Source organism: Nycticebus coucang, chromosome 3, assembly GCF_027406575.1.
Source record: "Nycticebus coucang isolate mNycCou1 chromosome 3, mNycCou1.pri, whole genome shotgun sequence".
Lineage (NCBI taxonomy): Eukaryota > Metazoa > Chordata > Mammalia > Primates > Lorisidae > Nycticebus > Nycticebus coucang.
Genome location: NC_069782.1, coordinates 142,119,841 through 142,147,345, shown reverse-complemented (window position 1 = coordinate 142,147,345; position 27,505 = coordinate 142,119,841). Strand labels below are relative to the sequence as shown.

Below are 27,505 nucleotides of genomic sequence, written 5' to 3'. Positions count from 1 at the left end.
CTCTTGAGGGCTACTATATAGACTCGCCTGCCTGCCTAGATGTTTCCTACGGTTCTATAAAGAGTAGAGAATTTAGGGCTGTAAAGAGCAAACTGTGGTCCAGGAGAAAGGGATATTTCACAACAAAGAAATACTATTATAATTTTCTTTTAAAAATCTACATGAAGGATGTATGCCTTCTCTATTCTGTTTTTTTTTTTTTTATATGAGAGAAAATTCCATGAACACTTTCTTTCTCATTTTTCTCAATGTGAGATTGAGGACAACACAACATCGAACATGTTCTGATTAAGTACCAGAATGAACAGGGTGGGTCCTGAAGACTTTGAAAGATAGGAAATAGATAAAAAGCAAGGACAAACTTATAAAACAGCAGCCACATCCTCAAAACTAGAACTATCTGGGGCCATGCTGGCTGCAGCTGACCCTGGGTCTAGACTTTGAGAGCCACCAACTACCACAAGCCCAGAGATCTGCCCCCAGGAAGGGCACCCGAGCCACAGAGGAGCACGCTACTCCTTCTGGGAGGTCTCTGGTCTCGTCTGGGAAGCGCAGCCTCCACCTGCATTTCTCCACAGTGCAGATTTGTAAACAGGAGCGTGAGTCATTCAGTGTGCATGAGTCCATTTGAGAGACTGGCCCAATTTTACAACTAAAGTGACCCTACTCTACCTTGCCACAGCAGTGACTCACCTTACTGCCTTCCATCAAAGGCAACTTGGTTAACACCCCCCATTGTTTCCAGAAAGAGCTGAGCAACATGAGAGTTTTTGACCGTGTCTGCTTGCTTGTTTTCTAACACAATGCTGAGAGCAAAGAGGCAGGGCTCCCAAAGCCAAGTCCCCCAGAGAAGGAGTCTGGGAAAGGATGTCATCTAAGGTTGCCATCACCTTTGTTATCTTCCATAGCCACTTCCTCCTGGCAAAGACTCTCACGGGGGTGGTGCCTTATGAGGAAATGCTACACACACACCCCTCTGTATAGATCGGCATGTTCTTCTATGCTGGGGAACTTCAGGGCCAATTTGTAGGTCACATCTACCAACCATTAGGAGCTCCAGATTTGAACTTGTAGAATTAACCTTATCTTCTACCTTATCTTATGGGGCCTACCCTGCCTTTGTCTCTATTCTAATGTCCTTAGTTATTCATTTCCATGCCTTTTACAGAATATAAAGTCTTATAAAACGTTTCCAAATTTTCAGGGTATACAGTGTCTTACAAGAAATTGAAAAGTATTAAGTCATTTAGCTGTATGAGAAGAACTATAGTTCTTTTTATCTTTCTTTCTTTTGACTCTTCCTTAAAAAAAAACAAAAACTCTTCCACGGGCCACAAAGACCAGGAAGTAGACATCTGCAGTTTTCTGCTCAACATCCATTCCTGATTTTTCTGGTAACTGCCAAATTATGGAGGAGGTACCACACTGACTCTCCAGCCATGTAGTTTAGTAGAGCAGACCCTACCCCAGCTCGAGAGGGGGACAAGTTCATTCAGTCCAAGCCCACTCAGCACACTGCAACCCTTTACCATAGACACTTGTCTATAGACACTGGTTGAGGTCAAGGTCATAGGCTTGTGAGGGAAGATGAGATCTTGAATAAGCCCCAATATAATGAAGCCACCTTGGAGGACACTGAAGCCAAGAACCGGAGAGAAGTGGCATTGGTGCATGGGCACCTGGACCCAGCCACGCCTGATGCCCACTATGTCTGGACTTTTCAGTTATAGGTCAATACATTCGTTTTACTCAGGCCATTTGCAATTGAGTTTGGGGGGGGGGAGGGGGGGAGAGAGAGAAAGAGAGGATTGCAGCAATTTAGTCTGCCCAGACTAATGTCAGTAACTGTCCACCTATGAATGAAGTGGCAATGTGGAAAAACTGGAGATGCTCCAAAAAAACTCAATGAAGACCTTGTGAATTTCATGCTCCTGACATGAAAGGATTGTTAGAAGGCAAAGCATTAGAGTAGGCATTTGGTACTTCTTGAAATAAAAAGGAATGTAATAGCCAATCTCTAGGAAAGGGGGATAAAGACCTTCAGCAACCACACACCTGCCAGAACTGCCCCATAGGCCCCTCTTCTCCTCGAAAGTCTCCGTCAAAGCCACTGGAGGCACTGACCTATTTTAAAATGCAGTCTTCATGAACACGGGGGACCCAGAAAGTGGAGGCCACAAACACATAAGAGCTAAAATCTGCCTCCTCACCTTCTCCAGAAACACTGCCTGTCTGTGACAGAGAGTCTCAAGAGGTGTGTGTCCTCTGATCCTCCTCCAAATAAGAGGTAACTCCTCCTGAGTAACTGCCTTCAAGCTGGGACAGAAGTTTTTACCTGCCTTCAGGACTGAACGAAAACATCACCTCTTCCTAGGTCTCGAGCCCACTGGCCTTCAAATGGGAATTTGAAGGTTCTCCTGGCCTTCAAGGCTTTTGGACTTGGACTACAACTACACCATCAACTCTCCTGGGTCTCCGGCATGCCAGCTGCAGATACTGGAACTTGACTGTGCAGATTATGGGATCCCATAATCGTATGAGCCAATTTCATATAATAAAATCTCTTTCTGTATATATATGTACACACACACACACACAATCCTACTGGTTTTATGTCTTTTCTGGACAACCCTGACACATATGAGTTGTGTTTTTCATGTATTTTGTCCTCCATAGCGAGACAGAAAAAATTATTTGTGGGTTTCTAAAGGAGACCAGAATTCCAAAGTGGAATAAGTATTAGAAATCGCCTCATCTAATCTTTACAATTTTTTCTTAAATGCTCAAGTCTATATGTAAAAAGACTTGTCCAAGACCACATAGCTGAAAGAGCTGAAACTGAAGCCCAGATTTTAAAGACTACTGGAGTTCAGGGTTCTGTGCATAAATGAGAGAATTTTCTTTCGAAAATGTAACATCTTTGGCAGAATAAGAAATCCACTTGAAAGAAGAATGTTGACAAAGGCCATTCCGCTGAAAAAAGCGAAACGAGAAAAATGATAACTTTTAAAAATTGGTGAGAGGGTAAAATCCTCTTATTTCATCATCAGTTTTTCCTTGTATACACACGTGTATCAGCAAGAACGTCAAAAAACAAATAAGCAACAGCAACCATCCAAACAAACCAATCCCATATACATACACATATCCTTGCAGAGGGAGTGAAGGTCTTTACAGGTCGCGCTGATCTGGCTTTAAGTACTATCAATAATTCTCACCTCTGAAGGTGAGGTAACTTTGATGGAAACTAATTACATTTGAAATACGCTGTCAAACTACTTAACACAGAGGCAAAGAAACTGTAATCAGGGCCACAGACAAGCTACTATTTTTATCATTAAAGACAAGCCCAGTTCTTCCCCAAACTGGGATATCATCATTGCCGCAGCCGATGTAAGCAATTATATTTTTCTCATTATTGTTACTTTTAAATGTGACCCTGTGTAACAAGGAGTGTGTGTTTGGTGCGTGTGTGTGCACGTGCATATCTGTGTGCATTTACGTGAAGGCTGGAGAATGTTAGTAAATGTGGAGGATGATGCCCCAGAGTCAGAAATAGCAAATGTTCATGTCCCTTGCCCCTTACTGTGTCCTTACCACTCAGCTGCCCTGCTCAAAGTTGGCAAGAGATGAAACGGAATCACCCTGGCTCGGCGCCCGTAGCACAGTGGTTACAGTGCCGGCCACAGACACCAAGGCTGGCAGGTTCAAAACTGGCCTGGGCCAGCCATACAACAATGACAACAGCAACAAAAAATAGCCGGGCATTGTGGTGGGCACCTGTAGTCCCAGCTACTTGGGAGGCTGAGGCAAGAGAATTGCTTAAGCCCAAGATTTGGAGGTTGCTGTGAGCTGTGATGCCACGGCACTCTACCGGAGGCAACATAATGAGACTCTGTCTCAAAAAAAGAAAATGCAATCACCAGCCCTGCACTCAAGGGACACAGAAATGAAGTCTACCTTGGCCCCAGAGGACTTCAACTTGGTAAGAAAGAGACACGGATTGAAGAGAGTGAGCACAGAAAAAGGCCACCTTTACACTTACCTTTACAAAGCACTGCTCACCCCTCTTCGACCTCTACACAGACCCTGCGGGGCCTCCATGTCACTGCCATCACCCCCCCAAACTAGCTGTCATGGGAGTGTCATGGCTGCCAGATGACTTCTAGGGGCCCCGTCCACCTCCAACATGCTCCAATTCTTCAAGGCTGACAGAATACAGAGGAGGGGGCTCACTGGGTCTTCGCCTCTGTAACTACAAAAGCAACTTGCCTCTATTTCAAGTTGTGGCCATTACATCAGGGGAGGGTACACTTACTGAAGTAAGTTATGGCAAAAAAGAAAAGGGCATTAATGTACACAACTATGATTTAATAAAAAATAAAAAAAAAAGAAAAGGCAACACACACAGACACACACACACACACAGATTTCTTTCACTGAATAAAAGTCCTATGTGACCAAGGAAAAATATCTTAGAAACGTAGCATCACAAATCATAATTTACAATATCATTTCAAAAGGTGCATATTGGGTAAAATAAAGTTTTGCTATGTTCTTTTTTCCTTTTGGGGGAAGGGGAAAATACTGCCTATCAAAAATTGAGAAGCCGGGCGTGGTGGCGCACGCCTATAATCCTGGCAGTGTGGGAGGCCGAGGCAGATAGATTGCTTGAGTGCAAGAGTTCAAGACCAGCCAGAACAAGAACAAGACCCCATCTCTACTAAAAATAGAAAAACTAACCCAGCGTAGTGGCAAGCACCTGTAGTCCCAGCTACTCAGGAAGCTTAGGCAAGAAGATCACTTGAGCTCAAGGGTTTGAGGTTGCTTTGGACTGTGACGCTAATGGCACTCTACCCAAGGTGACAGAGTGAGACTCTGTCTCAAAAAAAAAAAAAAAAAAAAAAAAAACTTTGAGAACTTGAAAATATGATGTATTTTTTAAATTATGGTTATCATACACAGAAAAGAAAAAGCGTATACAAAATAAAGGTTTCTTAGAGACATTAGGATAACTTTTTTTTTTTTTAGGATAACGTTTATAAAAATAAAAAGAATTATTTGGATTAACTGTGAACAGAGATGCTTTTAACTTTTTAATTGCTATCAACACTGAATCAGCGCTATCCATGAAGGTAAGGCTTTACTGGGGCGGAAGTACCAAGGTGAAGTGGTTAACAATATCCAGACCTGGGACATTAGCCAAGGCATTTAAAAAAAAAAAAAAAAAATGAATTTCTAACAGACTCCGCCAGAACACTATATGAAGCTCTTTCAAAGGCGAACCTACTTCTGGGAGCAACGATACACTAGCTGACCCCAGGTCATCACTCCCATTTTCTTGCCTGTGAAAGTGATGAGGTTCAACTTGACCTCAAGCAGGTGGAAAGTGCAGTTTCTCCCTGCAACCTACCCATTATTTCCATATAGAATTCAGAGTCTCCTAGTCTCTCCAGAGAAGCAAATTGCCAGCAAGCTCATGAAAAACCATGTTCATGGACTAGCTTGACAGGACAGGAGTTGGTGCACGTGTTCAAGCATAACATACAAAGCCACACACCACACCTAGTGAGGTCTGGCTGTGGAAGAACTTGAAGCAGAAGCTTGAGTCCTGGGACCACAGGCTACAGAAAGCTTTGTGAATCCAGATAATCAAGTCAACATTATACGGTGCTTGCAACAAGAATCTTACTAAAGGGAAGTTCCTTCTCCCAGGCAGCTGTTGGGAAGTCACATCGGCTCATGTGTGCACCATGAAAACCACTGGACACAACTTAGGGGCCACAGGGAGAAGATGTCCTGATTGGGACTTGTGATGTCTACTAGGCAGTCCTCTCTAGAAATCAACATAGCACCTACAAAAAGACAGAAAGTAGCTAAAAATAAGGCTGAAAGGTAGTTAAAACAAGATAGGGCTGAGGGGAGTGGGGGGGGGGGCGAAGAGGGTCATAAGGACAAGAGAGGGTGTGCAGTCCTCTAGCCCCCACTCAGGAAATTTACATTGCTTTGCCCTGGAAAAAATAAAAAAAGCAATTTTCTTAAACAGCATCCTTCTCCACTATCAATAGGAATCAAATGTTTTAAGATGCAAATAACAGGTTTCTAGGACAACCCTAGAATTTCTCCTGGAAATGGTTCCACAATTCACATCTTATTAGCCACAGGAACACCAATTACATCTCATCTTTTCTCATTTCTACTACCCAATAATTAACATCAGATAATAACATACTATTTTCTGCTGATATGTTTCCTAACAACATCACATTCCAGAGGCTCTTCACAAATAATTGTGCATTGTGGGCTAATTTATGAGAAAATGTTATTGAAACCTTCTCAAGTGTTTACAAAAATAGGCCATTTGGGCTAAGATATACCATAAACACTAAATAATTGCGTAAAAAGGTATTAAATGGAAATGGCTTTAATTAAAGTTATGAAAGAAAATTAAAAAAAGTTATGAAAGGAAAAATCACATGAAAGGATATAAAGTCAAGAACAATAGGTTCCCACAGGCAGGATCAGTCTTGATGCCATCTCATTGAAAATGGGAACATACAAGAAAATGTGGCGAAAGCCTCACCAGCTCCATTCAGGGACATCCCCTGGTTCCAAAAATGAGACCATCCCCAGTGTATCACCCGCACAAGACTCACACTATTGCCACTCCAGCCATTTACTCAGGGTAGATGCAACCTGGGCCAACTGGTTTGTAATTAATGATCTTAGCATTTGGGATTTGGGGATTCTCAGCCTGAGAAGTTAGTTAGAATCATGGCATAAAAAGTGCAGGATCTGGGCTGAATTATCTCCTGTACCACCCAAGACTTTGGCTATTTCCTGCTCTAAATATTTATATCTTTATTAGTAAAAATCAGATTACAGAGGACTTTTGAAAGGAAGAAAAAATCCCCAAATTGTGTGTGTACGTGTGTGTGTGTACAAAGGCATGAGATTTAGTACACAGGTGAATTGGAGGCATCGTCCCCTCCCGTCCTGCTCCCTTTTCTTACCACCAATAAATGGAAAGGTCCACCTGCCCGAACTCAGGCCCAGAATAAGAATAATTGGACTGGCCAGGCCCGGTGGCTCACACCTGTAATCCTAGCACTGTGGGAGGCTGAGACGGGTGGATAGCCTGAGCTCAGGAGTTCAAAACCAGCCTAAACAAGAGGCTGTAGAGACCCAGTGTCTACTACAAATAGGAAAACTGAGGCAAGAGGATCACTTGAGCCCAAGAGGATGCTGTGAGCTATGCCACCCCAGCACTCTACCCAGGGTGACAGAGTGATACCCTATCTTAAAAAAAAAAAATGGACCTATGTTCTCATTAGGAGGTAAACAGTTTTAGGGTGCCAAGCACCCCTACTTTGTGAAGAAAAAATCATCTTCAGGTGGGTGAATAACGTGTAACCAGTGAAGAAAAAAATTCAGGTTTTCCTCAAAAACTTTCTCCTCAAAGTACTTAAAGAGACATTAACAACAAAAACAGCACTGGGGGGCAGTGATCAGAACTGATTGCAAAGCAGTTGACCCCAGGGGGTCAGAGAAACTGCCTTCAGCCACGTCAACCATGATGCAGGCAGGAGTCAGTGTGGTAAATCTGGAGCGGCCAATTTTCCTACCTCCATAATGTAAACAAACCTGGACTTCTTAATACTTAAGATAGGTAAAAACAACAACCAAAGAGTAGGGAATAAAAAAAAACAAAAAAAAAAAACACAAAGCAAAGCGATGCTGGGAACAACATCACCGGATCCCAACCTAACCGATGACCAGAGTTTCAAGGGTCACCAACCAGAGTGGGAAATGGAGATGAGGCAGATGGCGCCCTAGCACAGACATGCTTGAACCCCTGGAGATAATGCCTTAGTCCTGAGCCAATTTACAGAAAGAGCAAGAGTGACTAGCAACAATCACTAGTTTTATTGATGAAAAGTCTTTAGTACTTCAGGAAGAACACAAATTTGACGGTCATCTTCTTCCACCGTTTGGTCTCAGGTAGAGTCACAGACTCAGTAATCTTTGCCTCCATCATAATCATGGTCATAAATACTTAACTTCTTTAAAAAAAAAAAAAAAAAGAAGAAGGAAAGGACAGTTTTGATAACTAAAACAAAGAGCTAATTTAGTATTTTTTAAATTCTGGAGTTTAGCATCAACTGATGAATGGATTGATAAAATACAGTTGATCCATGTAAAGGAATATTAGTCAGCCATAACAAGAAATGAGGTATGGACACCTGCCACGACGTGGGCAAACCTGGAAAGCGTTACGTTAAGGCGAGACGCCATCATGAAGGACTACAAGTTCCATGATTCACATATATACTCAATACCCAGAATAGGCAAATCCATACAAACAGAAAACGGATTGATGGTCATGGGGGGCATTGGAGGGAGAGGGTAATAGAGACTGATCGCTAATAGGTACAAGGTATCTTTTGGGGGGTGATGAAAATGTTCTAAAATTTTGATAATGGTTGCACAACTCTGTAAATATACTCAAAAACCACTGAATTGTCACTCTTTAAAAGGGTAAACTGCATGGTGTGTGATTAAACTTTTTTTTTAACTATGGAGTTTAAATTGGCATGATTGCCACTATCTTATCTCTTGTGTAACTGCTTTTTGTTTTAATTCTGAGCACCTTTAATGGGAAAAGAATACATGACTCTGGGAAACAGGCAGAATAAGAATAATTATTCCCATTTTACAGGAAGCAGAGGTCCAAAGAGCTTCTGTTTTCTTTCCACCAGCTGGCTGGGCTTCTGCAGGACACAGAAAACAGTGTAAATTATGGGAAGGAACAGTCCACAGGCCTTGTCCTTCCCCAAATCAGGGTGGGATGATGACTAGCTCTTGCCAGATGTCTAGAAATTTACACAGTTGAGTCACACAGACAGTACTAGACAAGGACGTTGAAAAATGGCAGCTGGGTTACTGGAATGCTATTCCTAATAGCACAAAATTCAGGTTAAACAATTTAGCTAAAAAAAAGCAGGGGATGGGATAGAACCTCTTTAGTTGCTATCTGGTGGGGTGAAAATACACCCAATTAGACGTGTCCATATAATTTTCACATCAAACATCCTATGTTCTCTGAAAGGCAACTAATGGCACAGCCCGCTAGGGATTTTCCCAAGTTTTCAGGAGCAGTGACAGCCCTCTTCAACAAAGCCATTTAACATAACAGAAGGTTAAAGTGGGAACCACAAACACTTGCTTTTCTTAATTTACACCTTTCATTTACTTCCCCAGAAATGTCATGGAAGAGCCATGAAATTTGCGATGCACTGTCAGTAGACAGTCCCTTTTAAGAAACAGGATTTAGAAAGCAAGATCTGAATCCTAGAAGGTAACCTGGAGCTGTATCTTTGACAACGACAACAACAAAACATTTTAATATCCTAGCAGAAGCAAGATGATTTGGGCTTGGGTCTCTCACTTAAAAAAAAAAAAAAGAAAAGAAAGAAAGATTATTAGGTAAGTGAAAAACTAGGATTTTTGAGAAATGCAAATGTAATAACTTTGTATTATCTCTTCTGCTACCAGTTAGAAAGAATCTAAACCCACTGCGGGGCCAGAGCAAACAAAATACAGCTCACAGGGAGCTAGAGCTACTGTCTGCATCAGACCTTTTACATGAGAAGCTACTTTTAATTTGTGTAAGAATACCTTACACACTTTAAACCACTGAGATTATTTTTAAGCACATAAAGTAATTAGCCACTTGAGGGAAAGACAACTTAAAATATGTATTTGCAAAATGGTTTGTCATTTATTTTTTAAAAATTGTTCCTGGCAGGAGAGGAGGAAGGGGTTGAGTAAGTTCCCACCTAGCAGGTCCACTGCAGGGGAATATGGTCCTCTGGGGAAGGACACAACTACAACTCAGAGTTTTAACCTTATAAAAGCAAACTATGTAACCTAATCATAGGTACTCTATTAATCTGAAATCAAAAAAATAAATAAATTTTCCTTTTTTAGTCTATTCTTTAGTTGCCCAATCAACACATTAAAGCAGCTTCTAAAACCCACCACTGATAACATCATGGTAACTCCTTGTGGGGGCTGCCCAAGACTCTGGCCTTTGTCCACTAGATGATAGCAACACTCCCTACCCAGCTGTGAGAAAACCAAAGCAGAGTCCTGAGGTCTCCAGGGAAACAAAATCACCCTAACTGAAAACCTAACTGAGTTAGGCTGGGCACAGTGGCTCACATCTGTAATCCTAGCACTCTGAGAGGCTGAGGCAGGTAGATTCCTTGAGCTCTGAAGTTCGAGATCAGCCTGAGCAAGAGAGAGACACCCCATCCCCACCCGAATCTCTACTAAAAATAGGAAAACTAGCTGGGCATCATGGCACTCATCTGTAGTCCCAGCTACTTGGGAGGGTGAAGAAAGAGGGTGGCTCAACTTCAAGAGTTTGAGGTTGCTATGAGCTATGATGATGGCACTTTACCCAAGGAGACAGAGTAAGACTCTGTCTTTAAAAAAAAAAAAAAAAAATCACAACATAACAAAGACATCTGTACCAGAATGTTTATTGCAGCCCAATTCATAATTGCTAAGTCATGGAAGAAGCCCTAGTGCCCATCGACCCATGAATGGACTAGCAAATTGTGGTACATGTATACCATGGAATATTATGCAGCCTTAAAGAAAGATGGAGACTTTACCTCTTTCATGTTTACATGGATGGAGCTGGAACATATTCTTCTTAGCAAAGTATCTCAGGAATGGAAGAAAAAGTATCCAATGTACTCAGCCCTACTATGAAGCTAAATTACAGCTTTCACATGAAGGCTATAACCCAACTATAGCACAAGACTATGAGGAAAGGGCCAAGGAAGGGGAAGGGAGGGTAATGGGTAGGGCCACACCTACGGTGCATCTTAGAATGGGTACAGGCAAAACTTACTAAAGGCAGAATACAAATGTCTACATACAATAACTAAGAAAATGCCATGAAGGCTACGTTGAACAGTTTGATGAGAGTATTTCAGATTGTATATGAAACCAGCACATTGTACCCCTTGATTACACTAATGTACACAGCTATGATTTAACAATAAAAAAAAAGAAAGAAAGAAAAAACAAAAACAAACAAAAAAAAACACCACTTAGTTAAAGGTAACTGGTCTAAAATTTGTCCCATGATAGGGTGAAAGGCAAGCCCTAGCTTTCAAAGGTGCTTGGATCACTGTAGTAGCCAGCAGCAACACCAAAACAAATCCATTTCCTCCCAAAATACAGCAATGGTATAAATGTGTCATGAGCTCCCTGATGACTAGTGTGTAGCCTTTCACAATGTGCCAAGGTACCACATAGCCCCACTGGTCTTGTAAGTGTCCCTAATATTGTAATATACAAACGTACCAAGTGACAGAAGTGGTACCAGCGTGATAAGTATGTCTAAGGATAAGAACGGCAGAGAGATTCCAAACGTGTTTCAGGCTCATTAAAATCCTACAGCTTTATCAATGTGCTAACAGCTAATCTGTAATAGCTAGCTCCAATCACTCCACTCACTACCACCCACTTTCTTTTTGGAGTGTGCATGTGCTGGTGGTGAGGAGGGGACTGGTGGTAACAACTTGGCAAAACAATGATCTTTTTATCTATGATCTCCTTAAAAAAAGAATCTAAAGTACAAAAGAATCAATTAAACCCAAGTCTAATTCATAAATCCAGAATGTTCTGCATAAAGTGGGTCTGGGTATGTCAAGATCAAGTATAATATGTGTGCTCAAGGAAGGAAGGTGCCAGCCTCAACAGCCTTGCTGACCTTTGGAGTGTTAGTCAGCCTGGGTCCGCCCTCTAAGCCACCCAGGGTAAGCACTCCTCTGTTGACCAGCCACAGCCAGCTCACCAGCAATGAAGAGTCAACAGCAGCGCCGGATGCGGGTGGACAAAGCCCAGACCCAGCGCACGACCCTGATGCCTCTTTACACAGCACAGAAATGTTATAACGTATCATCAGTCCCGGGGTGTGGTTTGTTTTCTGGACGCTGAGCCAGCTACTCGAGCTGGGAGCCGTCCTGGCCACAAGGATGGGCGGCGGGCAGCAGGGCCTGGCAGTCTGGTGTGGTGAGTCACACTGACGCCCGCAGGTTGGAAAGTGAATGCAAACAGGAGCGGGAAGCAGTCCTGCAGGGAGGAATCCAGGATGTCTTGCGACCCTTTTAAATCCGAACACTTTCAAGGTCATCAAAACCAAGGTGGTCGGGGTTGACCGTCACCAAGATGATAAAACCACAAACAGTTCTTTCTCTGAAGGACCTGAGTCAGGAAGGGTGCTTGTGAATTCCTCCTGTGGTGGCAGCTGCAGAGGAGAAGACACTTGGCCAAAATGGAGGAGTCAATGCAGGTGCCCGGCTGCTGAGCACATCCATCTCACACACAGGACCAGCCAGCTCTGCTCTGTGCAAACACAGATGGCCGCCAGCATCCTGGGTTCACTTATACCCCAGGGACACAAACCATTCAGGTCAGCAGTTCTCACCCTGTGGGTCGCGACCCACAGGAACTGTATTAAAGGGCTGCGGAATTAGGAAGGTTGAGAACCACTGGTTTAGGTGCTCTAGCTGGGGGCCCGGTTCATTGCTTAGCATCTAAAATCAGGATTTATTAAGAAACATAGTCTTCACATTTTCACTTAAGACAAAGGCCTCAGGCCCACTCCATTACTCAGGCAGCTGCTTCTTTCTATTCTTCCCAAAAGGCAGGGGAGACATAACAGATCAAGGGAGATGGGGGCAAGAGTCAGGCTACGCAGCACTCCACTGAATCACCTGTTCTCACCACAAATAAAAACTTCTCCTGGCTTGGTGCCTGTAGCTCAGCGAGTAGGGCACCAGCCACCTGCCCCAAAGCTGGAGAACCCGGCCTGGGCCTGCTAAACAACAATGACAACTACAACCAAAAAATAGCCGGGCGTTGTGGCAGGCGCCTGTAGTTCCAGTTACTCGGGAGGCAGAGGCAAGAGAATTGCTTAAGCCCAAGAGTTGGAGATTGCTGTGAGCTGTGACGCCAAGGCACTCTACCAAGGGCAACATAGTGAGACTTTGTCTCAAAAAAAAAAAAAAAAAAAAAAAAAAATCTTCTCCTATTTCACTGCCAGTTTGCCAAGCACAATCAAGATCAGTGCTGAATCCTTCTATTTTGGTAGTTTAAAAGCAAGCAAACAATTTGAAAATTGGCCCCCTCCACTTTTATTAAGAGCAATTTGTCAGATTTCTCCTTGGAGGGCATTACTGATGACTTCCACTCACTCCACCACTGACCGCCCCAAGCCAGCCCTGACCTGGAGGAACCCACTCATTTGGGAAAGTCCCCTGTGGATCTGCACCAATGTGACCTGCCTGACAGTGTTTGCACCATCCTCACTGTGCCAGGCCGGTGAGGACCAACCCCCACTGGACAGGCCATGAGCCTGGTGGCAGCCAGCTCACACACAGCCTGCCCTGCCTGCCACTTCAGCTCAGCTCAGTTTCAGTCCAGGCACCAGGAAGCTTTGGTCCTGTGCCCAGTCCCAACACTGATAACATTCCCTATAGCTGCTGCCCAGCACAGAAAAAAGTAAAGGATTCCTCCCCGCCAGAGTGTGAACTGGGAGGGTGAGAAGAAGACAAGAAAAGGAGAGGTTTCCTGAAACTCCCCTGGAATTGCTTTTAGCATCAAGGGAATCACATTGGTACCAAATCTCTGTCTGTTCTAGCATCCCAAGAGAGAGATCCTCAAGCTTCTCCTACCCCAGTGATCCCTCAAAGCAGGAACTCTCCAAAGTCCTCTTACAGCATTTAACCCTCAGCCTGCCAACACTGGTATTAAAAAGGAGATAACCTCCTGTCCCAGATCTGGGCGAACATTCTACCACTACATCTTACTCAAAAAGTCAACTCAGGGTTTCTATCTTCTGGCTTCTTGTAGCAAAGAGGGTGTTGAAGCGGAGTGGAGGGAAGCAAGACAACACTGAACCCCCGAAGGCCAAGAGGCCACCTGGGTCGAGTTTTCATTAAAAATGCCTCAATTTGCCTAGTGAAAGAAGTCAGTTACAGAGACACAAAATGTCCAGAATAGTTAAATCCACAGAAACAGAAAATGTAGTAGTGGTTGCCTAGGACGGGGAGTTGGGGGAAATGAGAAATAGCTACAAGGGGTGGGGGTTTTCCCCCACACTCTGGCGGGGGGCAGGGAGGTGATGAAAATGTTCTACAGCTGACCGTGGTCAGGGCTGCACAACTCCTGAAAATACTACGACCATGCAATTGTACACTTTAAATGGGTGGATTGTACGCATATGAACTATATCTCAATAAAGCTGGTATTAAAAAAAAAGGTCTCTTGCTTAGCCATGAAAAACAGAGCTCATCCGCTCCCCAGGCTGAGAGTCTCCTTTCAGTGTCATCTCTCGGGCCAGCAGTGATGATCAACTGGGAAGTGCTTAGAAAGGACTTGAGTAACTTGCTTGAGACTTAGAACCTCACGTGAGGAGAACAGTACGCGTATGGACTCCCGAACACCGTGCAGGTGGCATCTAAAGATGCACGTGAAGAGCCTCCCACGGGGTCTGGAACACCCAGGTCAGCAGACGAACCACAGCAAGCTCCAGGGAAAATACCAAGATTGCATCAGATCGTCCACAACTAGTCCTAACTCAGACTACGCAAGAGAAGAGAGAAAACAAACATCGACCACCTAATAGATACAAGGCAAAGGGCTGAGAACTGCACACCACTCGTTCATGGGAAATTTAATTAATTAAGAATTTTTTAAGAGGCTGACTCCTGTTAACTCCCCCAGCCATCTCCCTGACGCCAACCAATCATGTGATCAAGGGAAGCCACCATCCTCTGCAGCTCACCTGAGCATTCTTCCTACTAGTATTCTAGAATATCTGGTTTCACAAGGGAATCTCAACCAGGTTGACTAATCAGCCGGTGCAGATCTCACCTTTAACAAGCAGAGGCTGACACTCGACCCAGATGCCCTCAGGGAATGTGCTGAACTACGTACACGGTCCCTCAACAGGCAGAAGGCTAGACCGCTCTACTTCTTTTCCCTACCTCCCAATTCCATTTCTAAATAATGTCTGAGTGTGAGTGGTTGTTGAGATGGCCCCAGCACATCCTCCTGGAAGGTGTCTTTGACTTCAGCAAGCAGAAAGCAACAGCCTTCTTACAGACACACTTGCTCTGTCTGAGTGAGACGCGGCATTCCTAGTGCCCACCACCCCCACTACCCCATGCTTAGGGGGTCTACTCCACCCAGGGCCCCTCTAAGAAGTGACCAGCCCTGGGCTTCCCTTTCTGAACCGTGTGACAGCCCTCTCTGCTAACTGGAGCAGAACGCACCACCCAAGGACAGCCAGCCCAAGGCTGGACAGCAGTGAGGGAGGCTGCCTGATACAAACACCCCATTGGGGCAAATGGAATGGGGCCTATTCTCATTCCAGGGTAACTGGGAGCTACAAGAAGGATTGGGTGTCAAAGATAAAGGGATATAGGAGAGAGTCCAGGAGGTAGGAAGGGCCAAGGTGACACAGGAATGGTGCTGTGGAGATCCCTCAAACAGCCTGGGGCCAGCGCAGTGCCGTACTTTCAGACTTCTCAAAACCCACATCCAGCAACCCCTGCCCAGTGTGTGGCTTCTGGTGGTTGAGGACCCTGGCATATGCCCCGGGGAAGCCCGGATGCCATGCAGACAGCCTCTCTTTCTTGACTCTCGGTGCGTACGCTTATCAGAAACTCCACGCGACCCCCAGGAACCCAGCCCAGTGTGCTTGCTCCCTACAGCCCCTGCCCAGCATCTTGGCTCACCCACAGGGTTTCAGGTGGGCTGGTCTCCAGCTAGGAGACCAACAAGTCGCCAAGCAGGAGTCCTCAGACAGCTGTGGACAGTGAGCAAAAGCAAGAATAGATGAGGCATGGAGGCCAAAAACAATTTTGCCCAGAATGTTGCACTATTTTGTCAGGTCAGAGCACTCTGCCCAAAACGGGCAGTTGGTATAAGTTTCATTAGCCATTTTTTTTTTTTTAAAGATTAAAAAAAAGAAAAAAACAGCCCGAGGGAGGTGGCTTGTGGCTATAATCTCACCACTTTGGGAGGCCACGATAGGAGAACTGCTTTAGGCCACGAACCAATCTGGGCAATACTGAGATGCTATCTCTACCAAAAACGTTTTTTAAATCAGCTGAGTGCACAGCTGTAGTCCCAGCTACTTGGGAGGCTGAGGCAGAAAGATCACTGAGCCCACAGGCTGCCATCATGCCACCGCATTCTAGCCTGGGCAGCAAAGCAAGACCTTAGCTCTTCAATTAAAAAAACGTTTTGAAAGTGACTTCAGAATCTAACTGAAGTCCTCACAAAGTTAATAAAGACTTGTACCTGGTTAAAGAGGGCTTTACAGGCTACGCAGAGAAGAAACAACAGGAAAATCCCGGTTCTAAAAGATTACAAGGCTCTGGCTACTTACTCCACTTCCCATCCTGTTGTTGCAGCCCAGAAAAGGCAGATCACTGAACCTCTAAGGGACCATAAAGGATCATATATAACGCTCCCCCATTAATTTTGTTTTTTTTTTTAACTCCTGAGATAGGGCACAAGACTTGCCCAGGGTCACATGGCAAGTTTCTGATTGGGCTGGACAAAGACTCAGGATCTCTGGGTCTGAGCCTGGGTGTCCTTCCTTCATGGTCTGGAATTTTTAACTTTTAGCACACTGCAAGTTTCTTTGAAATCTAAACATAATTTTATCAAAAGCTGAGCATTGCTTCTTATGAAATCTAACAAAAATATACTGCTTCACAGACGCATCACGAGAGAGCCCTGGCAACAGGAAAAATTATGGTTGAGAGATTCTGGTGTGGGGGGTGGGGGGGTGTACAAAGAGGTTTGTGGATAATAAAATAACTTCCAACTCAAACTGACTCACATGTAGAAGTCCAGATCCAATTAATATGACATAAGTCAATTCTGTGCTGTAGTCCAAGCATTTGAAAATTTACTTTGGGTTGAGTATTACCAGAAAATTCTTCTGCCAATGGTCTGCAGTTCATTTCTTTGTATGACAACCTCAACGTCCAGAACGCCAGTCCTCCTGGAGCCCATCCTACAGGCTCTTAGCTGGTGGATTTAGTTCAAGGTCCCCCAAGTATATATCATTGTCCAATTCACATAATATGTTAATAACCATGCACTATTATGTTGATTTATTCAAAACCACTCACAGCAGAAATGCATATGCTTTGGGCTGTTCTTAACTATATGTTCAAATGCATCACACTTAAAGTAAGGTTAATAATGTGCGGTTGCCCATTTTTCCCGATAGAATACACAAGAACAGCAGTACATTAAATGCTCAAATATCGCCTTCTGAAGAAGCCTGTGTATTCATTGTTCCCATTCATGCTTCAGCCTAACTCCTCCCAATGGGGAGATGGGCTAAGGAGGACTTGGAACGTGGACGTATTTTCCATGGTGTGCTTACAGAAAAGCAAGCTTCAGGTTCAGCTCATCTCTGCAGGCTCATCATCCATTGCTGGATGATGATGACCCAGCTTCATCATCCAGCAATTACCAGCAACTCTCTGTAATGGTCAAAAACAATGTGAAAACTTGCAACTGCAGAATCTTCCTTGATAGAATCCTGCAGGATGCAAGTCGGTGTGATTTTCTAAGTGCTGACCTCTGGCACGCCCATGCCTCGTGACTCTGGTTTGCTGTTTTGTGTGTTCTTTTCAGCACAGCTGAGAAATATGATCCACATAGATTCTACACCCAATTGTGCCCAAAAGTGGGTTTGAAAGCCTTTTATGTTGCATCCATTTGAAGTTTAGACCTCCAAACAACACAGCTTCTACTCAAAGTTATATACAAGGCATTACTTCCTTCATCCTAAGACTCACCTGGTTTCTACATTTTAACATGTCTGAAATTTTGTGCATATGGTAAGTAGATAAATTTAATATAGTAGTGTTTCTTTTCTCCCTGAAAATCCGCTATGAGATTAAAAGCTCATCTTACAAATGATGGAATTTAGAAAACAAGGAGTTGCAAACCATAAATCTCATGCTCCTTGAATCATGTGCTTCTCTGGCTGTTTTGTGCCTTCATGCGCTGACACAAACCAAATAATAAGAATTGTCGGGCGGCGCCTGTGGCTCAGTCAGTAAGGCGCCGGCCCCATATACCGAGGGTGGCGGGTTCAAACCCGGCCCCGGACAAACTGCAACCAAAAAATAGCCGGGCGTTGTGGCGGGCGCCTGTAGTCCCAGCTACTCAGGAGGCTGAGGCAAGAGAATCGCATAAGCCCAGGAGTTGGAGGTTGCTGTGAGCTGTGTGATACCATGGCACTCTACTGAGGGCCATAAAGTGAGACTCTGTCTCCACAAAAAAAAAAAAAAAAATCATAGGAAGAATTGTCACGGCCTCATCCTGATGCAAAAGACTATCATTTCCAGAACACTCCCAAGTATTAACAGCAACCCCTCCTAAAGACTGAACAAAGCAATACGTTCTGTTTGAAAAGAGTTTCTATATCCATCAGATCATCTGACACTCGCAACATCTTGTTCTAACTACCACCTGTGAAGGAGGTAGTTACTATGTTTTCCCTTAGAGGGAGACTAGTAAATTCCTAAGCTTATGTCACTAAGTCAGAGTGAAAAACCAAAATCTGTCCATTTCCAAAACCATGGTTCTAACCACTAGGCCACACCATCCTGGCCCCTCTGGAGCCACAGATATCCCCATTCTTTACAGAGTAAGAAACCAAGGCTCCACATAAAGCTATTACACAAAATTCCACAGCAGCAAGAGGAGAGGCTAGACGGCAGAAGCCAAATAAATACTGGGTGAGTTGTGTGAATCTGGAGGCAGGACATGCTTTCTCCCATACCCTAAACAAAAGTAAGGTACTATTCCGTACAGCAACCACAGGATACACTCACACCATGAGTATTTGGGACCATGTCTCCATCTACAAGAACAGTGAGTTCTATGAGTGTGTTCCCATCTCTGCCCTTCACACTGCCCTTGGATCTGGATACTGCATTTCAGACTTCTACACAGAAGGCACTCAAAACAGCCCTTTGCCTACTCATGAGGTTGCTGCCCCATGCAGGCCACACTAAACACCCCACTGGGTTCTAGAAGGAGTAGCTGGTTCCAAAGTGCATACAGTGCCTGGAAGCTGGAGCTCTGCTTGACCTATCTTCCCAGCTTGCAATTCAAGGAGAGGTGGGTGCCAGAAGCTGGTTGGAATCCCTTTTCCATTCTGCAGAAAGGGATGATCCTGCCATCCTCTGCACAGAGCTTTCAGGTCGCTGATAAACATGCATGGAAATAGGAAAGCAGAACATCACTTATGTCTGTGGTCACTGCAAGTAACAATGGCGATCAACAAGCTCAGCTGCATGGCCGGATACTCAACAAGTCTGGCTAGACGCTTGTACTTTGGCTGAAAAATCTATGAGCCAGCCCAAAGAGAAGAAGAAATTTCATTTTAAGGGATGACAAAATATTTTCCCAGGCCCTCATCAGCTGCTTCATTAATGCTTGCCTTATTTGGGGAAAAAGAAAACCGGCTGAAGCACCCATGGTAGTTTTATATGTCATGAACTAGAAATGTTTTGGAATAAAAAACAACTTTTGCACAAGGGCACTTATGGCATCATTACTGCATTTTCCAAGCCTGGCTAAAGTGCGTGCCAGGTAAAGGAGGAGACCGCTGAAAACAGTAGTACCTTCCCCGGCCACAGGGCTGAAACAAGAGAGCTTTAGAATAAATCTCGGTCCGTGTGCACATTTATGGCAAAGTAACCCACGTGCATTTTACCTTATAAAAGTGTTACAGGTAGGCATACTTATGTAATTTATTTAATGTTTTTTAACATCCATGCTTACTTGGGTTTCATACAATTTATTCAGTTTTCAGTCTGGCCTGCAGAAAAGAGAAAAATAGAAGCAGATGTGAGCCTATAACCTGCATTTAAATGTTCACCAACGTCCCGCAACGCAAGGAACCAGCTGGTAAATACCTCTGTGGCCGCCACTTGGGGCCTGCTGTGCCCCCATGTGCCCCAGGCCTTCCCTCTCACCCACAGGAGGCCTGTCCCAGACAGGTAGTAGGGTCCTTGCAGCTGGCCTGAGTCAAAGAACGAAAATCTCAAGCAAGAAAAGCTTGAAACCTGGTTAGGAGCTTGCGAGATTTCCCCTCTTTAAGAGAAGAGAAGACAGCCAGATTCCAGCAAGCTCTTATCTATCTCCCCTAATAGCAACGCATGCCTCCCCTTCCTCCCAAAAGTTCCTTAGACTTTATTTCAGGAGCCCCACGGCCTTGAAGGAGCTCCACCGAACCTGCCTGGATGACATATAACCCATCCATCCCACAAAACGCGTGCTACACTTGTGTGCACCACACACTTCCACGCACACACTGCTCCCACTGTCTCATCTTCCCCGTGCTTGGCCCTTCAGAAAATATAATATTTACCAAATCTCCTGGCGGGTTTCCCTTTTCCAAAATAAAAACTCTTTCTTGGTCCCCTTTCCTCTCTATTTCTTCTCCACCCTCCTCAGCTTCTTGGGAAAGGCCCAGAATCAGCCATAGGGTGGGGGTGGGGGGTCCTCAAAAGAAGTGAGGCAGGAGGACAAGCAGGACAGATAACAGAAGCAAAACAGCATCCTGTCCGGCGTCCAGCTGTCTTCAGCCCAGGAGGCCCACACCCCCTCCTCGGTCCACCCAGCTCCCACCTCCTCTCCCTCCTTCCATCTCTCAGACCAGTCCACATCCCAGGGCCATCTGAGTCTCATCCCATTCACCAATACAGACAGTACTGTGAAATGTCATTGTTGCGTTATTTAAGAAACGGGGAGGTGGCTGGGCACCCGTAGCACAGTGGTTACTGCATCAGCCACATACACTGAGACTGGTGGGTTCGAACCCAGCCCGGGCTTGCTAAACAATGACAACTGCAAAAACTATATATATATACAGCAGAGCATTGTAGCAGGCGCCTATAGTCCCAGCTACTTGGGAGGCTGAGGCAAGAGAATCACTTCAGCCCAAGTAGTTTGAGGTTGCTGTGAGCAGTGACACCACAGCACTCTACCGAGGGCAATATAATGAGACTCTGTCTCCAAAAAAAAAAAAAGAAAGAAAGAAAAGAAATGGGGAGGAAACAGGGGGCATGTTCTTTGGACAGACATAGAAGCAGCCACTTAGTCTGGTGCAGTGACTGTCAGAGAGGAGGCTTATTAGTAAATATAAGCATGAGCCTATCATCAGAGGATATTTCTCTCTAAAGTCACATTTATATCCCCAACTACCACCACCCCAAGGACATAAGACACAGTGTAGACATGGGGGTGAGGGGGCTAGTTCATGAGCTTAGAGCTATTTCTTGAAGCTGGGCTTAGGAGGGCCACCCCCAGAGAATACAGGAACTGTGTGACTTTACAACAAAAATACTGTCCTGCTTGCAAGTATTGTGGTCAAGTAGGGAAAAGAGAATTGGAACACAAGGTTCTAGGGTCCGGAGTTCATTCACTATATCGTTTTCCCTAATTCATGCATAGTCCCCCCCCCCAAAAATTATTTATGATTCATGTGTCTCTATAAACACACGTGAACAATCTTTCTCTACCTTTGCAGCTGGTGATGTTTAGGACACAAGCATCATATCCAATCTACTACTAATCAGTCTTCGTTAACAAAGGGTTCAAAATGAACCCCCACCCCCGCCCCACCCCGTTATTAATTAAGACCCCAGAATGTTCCCCCAGGCCAGAAACCCCCAGGGGATTGTAAATAAATAGATCATAAGCCCTGCCCTCCAGGTTCAACACCCTTCCCTGGCTTATATTAAGACACCTTATGGACCCATCACAGGGTTGAATTTTACCTAGCTGGAAAATACTAAGTAACTGGGTTCGAAAAACTAAACTTTCTCTTAACCATTATAGGCTTATATCCTCACTTGTACACCATCCCCCATAAAAGAGGGACAGGGAAACAATAAAAATGTACAGTGGCTATAAAAGAACCACGCAAAAAAGAAATGGGACCAAGAACAGCAAAAGAACACCCCCGCCATGAGGAAAATGTTAACTTGTGTCCCTACTGGGTGAGACCTGGGCTAAGATTTTTGGGGAAATGTGATGTCCCTAAAACATGATGTCCGTTTTGTCATGGCTAATAGGGATGTACTTTATGAGCATCTGGGAACAGAGAGATAAGTTAGGAACTAAGGAGCTTCCAGTGTTGGGGAAGGCAGCCAGTTTCAAGATGATGTGCCAAAGGGGGGAGAGAGGGTCAGGTAGAGAACATGGGAGTCTGAGAAGGGCCTTCTGCAGGTGGCTCCAGACTTTAGCCTTGGAAGAGGCATTAAAGGATGGATTGAGTGGCTCAGTATCAGTCATCTTCATAGAATGAATTTCTTCCACAATCATAAAATTTCAGTATGTCCAAATTATTCCAGCCATAATGTAAATTTAAACTTCTGTTCTCCATGCCCTCCCCCAACCCTAGCAAAAGTTTACCAAGAGAAATCACCCTGCCTTATGTTAACAAAAAATAAACAGATGTAGAATGACTTTTTGCCTTTTTTCTCCGATTTCTGTCATGCTTCTAAAGCGCTCTTCGCTTCACCAAAGAGATTCTCCAAAGAGATTCTTTTAGAAACATCTTCTAGGTCTTAAGAAGGCAGAGACTAAAAATACTGAGACTGTGGAGAGGGCAGGTATTGCCAACTTTTAACTCTCAACCTGCTAGTACCATTCGCCAGAGAACAACCTGGGAATTCCCTTTGTGGAGAGAAAGATCAGAATGTGAATGGTGCAGTTCCAGGAGAGGATCAATAACCATCAGAGCCAAAAAGGGAGAAGAAGCAGGTACTTAATTCACTGCCCCTTCATCTTAATGGAGGAGCAAATTTCCTAGGTGACACAGCCCCTTCCCTCCCTTCCTCAGTCTGGTTCCAGTAGGACTGAAATATTTGTATGGTGGACACTTTCTCACTAACATCTGCAACAGTTATCACAAATACACCCATTCATACCTAGAGGTAGGAGGGAAACTGGAGATTGAACTTTCACAAGACCCTGGGGAGGTTAATCCACCTTGGCAGAGTTTAACCTGTTCCCTGAAATTAAGGAAATGAGAGCAGCAGTGTTATCTTCAGAGCGTCCCAACTTAAGGACGAGCAGGTCTCCATGTGGACACCGCACCCTTGAATACACTCTGTCCCAGAAAGGCAGGGGGAAGGGCTGCAATCCATGAGAGCTCTTCCCCCAAATGACCAAAAAACACAGCAACTGTGGGGACCATGCTTGCTAACAACCAACCTTAGGAAACTGTCCCCCCAAATGGTCAGCAGACTGTCTCCTGAGAACTTGACGAAGAACAGAGCGGGGAAGTGGGAAGAAGGCAAAGACAGTGGTGGGTTTTAAATCCTTGAATAATAGGTTAAAGGGGAGAGGCTGAAATCATACACACAACTTGATAACAGATGCCCAAGACCTCCTGCCCAGCACCCTTCAGTCCTCAGGCCTCCTACATAAACAATGGTGAGAGATTCTGCCTAGACACGAACTTTGACAAGGGGACACAGGCTCCCCACAGGTGGCTGCTAGCTCCTCCTCACGCAGCAGTGAGCTCCAAGCACCTCTCGCATGGACCAGAACAGCCAGACCCAAGACAGTGCCTTCACCTTGGGGGTCACTGCCTCTTTCCAGCGACACTCTTCCCTATGTATTTTGGGCATTCCGTGATTACACAGCATAGCAATTTACGCTTCCGCATCTAGAAATGCAGTCTTCTGGGAAAAACATGCTCTTTCCAGTGTGGCCGGGGAGTTGTGCCATAGCTTGTAATTTGGGCTGAGGAAGTGACTTCCTGACTGACAGGAAGCAGAAGCCAAGGCTGACTTTAGCTGCCTGCGAACCTCGTGGAGACAAGTTAAAAGGGAGGGCGAGCCTGAAGTTCCCCAAGAGGAGACAGCCACTTAGCAGGGAGTCAGAAAGAGTCAGAACAGGAACCTCTCCCCTGACCCCTATTTATTAAAACAAGTTTATCTAGCAAACAGCCCCGGTGCATTCTGTCCTAAGAAGTAAGCTTGGTCACTGCTTTTGTAACAACACAGTCCTTTTAGAGCTTCTAAGAACGTAATTACCAGTTGAGTTTTGAACTTTGCCCAGATAAAGGCCATATACTAGACTTTGCTGTTTGTTTCTCTAATCAACTAAATTCAAGTGTGAATAGAATTCTGGACCTCTTTGTGCCTCCAACTCCCTCTCTAAAACATGGTTACTTTTCTCCTTTTCTTTATCACTAAGTGTATTTTTATGGGAGAGTAAAATATAATTTGTTCCAAAAAATCACGACCATTTAATTTTTCTCTCCATTGGGGCACTTTTAAGAGGAACAAACACTAACAGGGTTATCAGCTGAAATCAAAAACATAAACTGTTATCAGAAATCTCACTTCCTTTCCTGAAGCCCACTGTCCCATCTGCACGCCAGCAAGCTTTAAAAATTGACAATATGCAAAGCCTAACATTCAAATTTAAAAAGAAACACGGTCCTTCTCTCACACACACACACACACACACAAATAGTATGTAGGAATATGAAGGTGAATGGCAGATAATTACACAGAAAACAATGTGCTCTTTTCCCATCACTTGTTTAATAGTTTCTAAATTAAAAAAGTGATTTTTCTGTCTACCCCCTTCTCAAAGCAATTTCCCAGCCAGTGTTGGGCAGTAAACAGTTAATATTCCACTCTCCCCTGCTGCCTTGAAAACCAAGGAAACAATTGAGACATTGTCCAGTGAACAAGACTCCCAGGGACTGACATTTTTGTTTATGTCCCAGTTCTCAGACTGTCAATTTCCACTAGGCGCGTTAAAGCCTGACCCGCACCAACACAGCCTGCCGTGAGCAGAAAGGGCTCCGCTTCATTTATTTTATTAAAGCTTCGATGTCTGTTTTTGATTCAAACTGCAAACCTCCCCCCCCCCTTTTCCCCAGAAAGTTGCCTCCTAACTCAAGAGACTATGTTGCAATTCCTTCTTGGAACACTTTGCCAAGAAAAGTAACAAAATATTTTTGAATACCAATGTTTGCACAGTTTTGCCAAAAAGGGGGGGGGGGGAGAGGGAGGACCTGAGGAGCGGCCCAGCCCTGAAAGCCCCATGTTTTTATGGAGTCTTGAAAATATTCCTCTGCAACGTGTAGATGCGCGTGGTGACCTAATATCCAAACTCTGGAGCTCAGGAAACATAAAAAATCCACAGATGCGTCTGAAAACCCCAACCTTCAGGTTCAAAAACAAAAAGGGTTCATCAATACCTTCCTCCCCAGAGATGGCACTGACCGATGAACTGCAACTGTGTTGTTACAGCCCCCAAACTCCCTCCTCACCCACCGCCTACTCCTTCCCCACCATCTTTTTGGTTTGAAGGGGTGTTGCATTATTGATTTTGCAGGTTTGGGGTCCTACATGATACTTTTTTTTTCCCAGTTTTTTTTTTTTTTGGCTGGGGCTAGGTTTGAACCCGCCACCTCCGGCATATGGGGCTGGCGCCCTACTCCTTGAGCCACAAGCACCGCCCCTACATGATACTTTTTATCTCTGTGGAAAGCATGTGCATCAGCTTGCACCATTTCCGGTGTGGAGTGGACATCAACTATGTCACATCCTATTCAACAGCTCCGGAACGCAAGGGCATATGGCATATGGCCTTGTACAAGGATTTACTGAGAAATAAAGGCCACATTCAAACTCTTGTCTGTCACTCTTAGCTTACAAGTCTCTCTCTCCCACTGGCCTAAACCCACCTCTCCATATTAAGGTAAAATACACACACACACACACATACATACACACACGAAGTCCCAGACCCCAAACCTGGAACTTTTACAAGGAACAGGACCCTTGAAAGTCACCCCAACCCCCCTCAGTCCCCCTTATTGACCAAATTGGAGACAGCCCCTTCTTTTCAGAAACTGACCAGTAAGGAAAAGATCAGACTGGGAGCATCACAGTAGGCGGTCCACATTGGCCTGGGGACCCTTACACCAAAAACTCCATGTGTAAAACCACATTTTCCAACTCGCCATGTTTCCACTCCAGAAACAGCATTTGGCCATCTTCCCAATGCAGACACTTTGTTTAGAATTGAGGAGTCCCCACCCCCTCTCATCTCCTTTCAGAGCCTCCTCCGGGTCCCCTGGCTTAGGACATCAGACACTGGAATATACAGTGATACTTTTAGGGCATATCTGAATGTAGCAAGTCATTCTCTCCAGTCTCCTAAAAGGAAGCCCTGTTGGGTAGTCACAAGTTATTACTGCACCAAGGCTGAAAGACAATCCCTAGGGGCCAAAGGTAAGATTGTAACCTTTACAGCCACCTCCTCCTTCCCCTTTTTAAGGCCCTAATGAACCAGCATAGGGCACATGCCAGGCATTAACTCCTTCCTGCCAGAGGCTTCCATTTGTTCTAGGTAAGCATGGCAGCTCGGGCGCCTCCCACCACTCCAATCTCAGCTTGGTCACTGTCTTCTCAGGGGTCCCTTCCTGACTACATGTCAAGCAACTCCCCCATCTCACCCCACACACACGTCCCTCTTTGTCCCGCTCTTCACGGCCTCCTTGCTATCTGAAGAGGGAGCAGAGGGAGACACAGGAAATGAGACAGTGGCCATGACCAAGTTAACACGGCAGAGGTCTGAATTTCCACCTTATAAAAAAGCTACCTCTTTGTTCTGGGGACTTCAGTTTCTTCATCTGTAAAATGGGAATAATAATATTTACACCCCACCGGTCACAATAATATATGTGGAATCTGGCACATCATTTGAGTAGTATAAATAATAAAATGTTTTTTATTTTATTATTTATTAATCTTTTTTTCACCTTACTTGCCTGTTCCCTGGTTTGGGTCTCTATGCCCTTCTTTCCTGCCACCTTCCCCCCCAAATAATAGAAGTTCCATGAGAACAAGGATATTTCTTGCCTGTTGATAATATTTTCAAGCTGGTCTTCTCAAAGGTAATCACTAAATACAACATCTGTTGGCAAGGTGAGAGAGACGGGAGGAAAGGAAGAAGGAGGGAAACTGAGGCAAACGTCTGGATTTGCAGTTTGGGCAACCAAAAACCATTCCAGTGACCATCACCCACTCCAGCAGCTTTCCTCAGCTGATACAAAGGGGCAAAAACATCTCTCTAGGTTAGGAGCTGAATGTGGTCCTCAGAGTCACGTAGAGCAGACGGCACTTCACTCCACACACTTCCTGGAGGACTCAGAATCAGGGAGATACTCGGTGGAGGCCCCAGGCAGGAGCCAGGCCCCAGGAAACAGCCCTTAACTACCCACCAGGCCTGGCCTGCCCAACCCAAGTGATGATGCTTTTGTAAGTGGCAAATGAATCATGTCAGACCAAAAGCCATTTTAAAAGTACACTTTGTAAAAAACCCATGCTACAGCACA

At 44.7% G+C, this 27,505-nt stretch overlaps 1 protein-coding gene across 37 annotated transcripts in view; it reads right to left on the bottom strand.

Annotated features, from left to right (window-relative positions):
- The window catches only part of TCF7L2 (transcription factor 7 like 2), a 198,091-nt gene that overhangs the window by 74,786 nt on the left and 95,800 nt on the right, over positions 1-27,505 (bottom strand). The gene's annotated exons all lie outside the window — the stretch shown is intronic.